Source organism: Uranotaenia lowii, chromosome 2 (assembly GCF_029784155.1).
Source record: "Uranotaenia lowii strain MFRU-FL chromosome 2, ASM2978415v1, whole genome shotgun sequence".
Classification (NCBI taxonomy): domain Eukaryota; kingdom Metazoa; phylum Arthropoda; class Insecta; order Diptera; family Culicidae; genus Uranotaenia; species Uranotaenia lowii.
In genome coordinates, this window is record NC_073692.1 from 299057937 (window position 1) to 299061329 (window position 3393).

The following is a 3393-nucleotide window of genomic DNA, read 5'->3' on the forward strand; positions in this document are numbered from 1 at the left end:
ATCTGGAATACCGGTGGAGTTATTTGGAAAGAAACCCACATCTTCTTGCTATTGGCGCTTAATTTCGAAGAGCCTATAATCCACTCAGGAAATAACGATTGGAATCTCTTGATGGATCAATGTATCCAGCTGTAAAATTCAATGAAATGTTATTAATTAGATTATTTTTTAACGCTGTTGAGTCAACGTACTTTTGGTGCTATGAGCTGAGAATTTCGATGACTTAAACTTTTGAGCACTGCAAGTTTCCGTTTGTGGGTCGAACCACGCTTGACCTAATAATGTGTGGTGGTAGAATCAACTCTATCTGTATCTACCACTTCATAATTTGATGGCATCCCGAACTTCGGGAGACCACCAAGGAACCGCAATCTTTCCTGGTTTGCCAGTCGTTTGCGGTATACATCTTGGTCTTGTGTTTGATTGTGGGGTAGATGGTGGAATAGTAATTTTAATAGGTAGGTGATTGCTACCATGGCTGTCATCTAGTGTATGCCAACCAAAATTCGGTCCAAGCGCTCAGCGAGACCAGACTCAAGTCCAAAGCTGACGTACTCCCTGTAGAGGGATCTACGCGTGTGTGGCTGCCATCATTAAGAATAGTGAGATTGTGTGAAAGGGCGAGTTTTCCAAGTATTCTCCTTTTTTGTCGGCGTGATAACTTCCCCAGTTAGTGGAATGGGCGTTCAGGTCTCCTAAGATGATCAAAGGTGTTGGTAGTTGTGCAACTATAGGTTTGCCATTTCGTCAACAAGGTCGTTATAAGCCAGTGAGGGGGGAACATATAATGAGGCTACGGTGATGTCAAGAGGGGCGTGTAAAAGTTATGGGAGAAATGGGAGGGGCTTGTTGCATCGTCTTGGAGGTGGAGCTCATATCCTATTTATATTTTTCCTCGCTGGTATGTTTGGAGCCATTTATATTTTTGTATGGATTGGTTATGTATTGGTTGGAGTGAATGGGCTGTTGGGGATCATCCAGATCTGGGATGTTATCAGGAGAAGTCCGTTCGGCCACGTTTTGGAGTTGTTGGTGGATTAAAGGTGGGTTGTTTTCCTTCTTCATGGCCATGATACGGGCTACCAGCTTGGAGTTCTGTTCTATTAATTCGGTGACTTGTTTTTCGAGTTTGAAGATGCTTCGGCTATTTGTCTTTCGAGTTGTTGTATTTTGCGGTCTTTGTCATCTGGAATTGATTGAGCTTTATTCAGGCGAAGTTGTAAGGTAGAACTTTTGGCAGCTTCCATTCGGGACTTGAACTGTCTGGTGGCTACTGAATAGCTGATACCATGGTCGGTACTAATACTCATTATTTCCTGCTTCTATTTGTTGTTTGGACAGTTGCAGTTTGTTGTTGGATGAAGGCCACCTAAATTATTGCAGTGAGGTTGGTTGGTGCATTTAGAGTGCGAAGGACTTTCCCCGCAGACCTGGCAAATTGATTCGTTTGTGCATTTGGCTTTGGTTAGGCCGAAGTTACCGTAGTTCTGACAGAGCATAGGAAGGGAGTAGTTGCGATTCGGAGATAACCGAAGCGAATATGGGTGGGTGGAACGGTTCCTTATGGTCAGCACACTTTGCAAGATCGCCATCGGATAGATCCGACACCTCTCGGCAGGTCACCACACATTGGCAGGTATTCAACGTAGGGTGGACAGGTGTCCCGTCGATTAATTTATTGAGCTGCTGGAGTTTTTAGACTATGGGGGTTTCGGACTCGTAACAGATAATTCTTCCCGGCGTCAATGGCGTTTGCGCCATCAATTCGACCAGCGGCAGCATCGATGGATTTCGCAATGATGAATGGGTTGGATGGAAGCGTGGTATTGGCATTTGCGGGCTTCATCAATAGAAACTGGACATCACAGTGAATTTCTTTGCGGGTCCATCTAGATTGGTAGCGACCTTTGGTTTGAGTTTCTGGGAGGGCATAAAAGGCTGCCCCACGGCGGAACACTCTCTGCCATTTTGTTTGTTGGCGTCTCAAAAATGGCTTCTATTGCGTTTAGGAATAGGTCTCAATACGGTCAACGGATTGCCCCGACATACGACGCTGGCACGACTGTGAAAGTCGGATAACCTTGTGTTTCAAAAAACCTTACACGATTCCCTGATAAATAAACAAACAATTCAACTACAAACAAAAATCGTTTACACGCAAAAACAGAAGATCCAAATTCGTGTTTTTTTCACTTATGTACTGCCATTGGACGCATAATTGTCACATGTTACATTTCGACGTTTTTCACTTTTTGACACCAATCGTCATAATTTGATACGTATTATTGAAATTCTTTGTCAAAACATAAAGTTTATTCTACACTGCAAAAAATCCACCCTTGGGATGTATGTTTCCTCACACATAAGGTCTTCAAAACTGCTCTACGCATATATTTCATATACTTCATATTATCATCATATGTCACACATAAATTGTATATCCATAACATAAAGTTTATGATATTGACTCATACATTCTATGATTTTTGTCTTTGAAAATTTCCGTGTTTTCAAAATGGCCACCCTGAAGAAAAAGTTGGTGTGCCCTTTTAAGTGTCAATTCAAACATTTCAATTGGGTAAGTATTACTCTATTATAAAAAAAAACATCGATTATTGATCTCTTCTAATCTCCCCCACAGGAAACCAAGCCCTGACTTCTGAGGCAAGGACGTCGGCCTGGTGTTGATCGAAGCCGTCGATATTGTTCCATTCGATTGGAACAATCGTCTGCTGATTTTTCGATGCGGAATTCGCGTTTCTGTGCCAATGGAATACGAACGCGAGACATGTAAGTATTAGGCATAGCATTTTTATATTTATTTTTATTTAAAATAAAAATTTCAAAAATGTTTCGAACCATAATCTCACATTTTTTTATTTCCCTCCGAAAACCAATTCGAACAAAATAAAATGTCTTCAAGTAGGCATGCACGTAAACGCCAAGATGTAGGCAGATGTTTGAGTGAAATGTAGGCTTATAATATTTATGTGTGGGATTTTACTTTTATGTGACGCATATAAAAGTCATAATTTTGTATTCTATATGTGTGGACACGTTATTTTCAAATGAAAATCACATTGCAAAAATCTATAAGGCTAACACATATCCCCAATATGTGGATTTTTTGCAGTGTAGAAATTTCAAGAAAAATTCAAAGTCAATTTGTCACACTGGGACAAATGGACGCATAACTGTCACACTGAGACGATTGGACGCATATTTGTCACACTCAAGAAATGAAAGTGTTATAATTTCGGAACGTCTAAATAGAATTTCGCCAAACTTGGCATACGTCTCCTTGATAGTCGGAAAGGGATCACGGAGATATGAAGAGGGGGAGGGTCACTGTTTTCGCAACATCCCAGCATGTGTAAGAAAAACTCTGCAAAC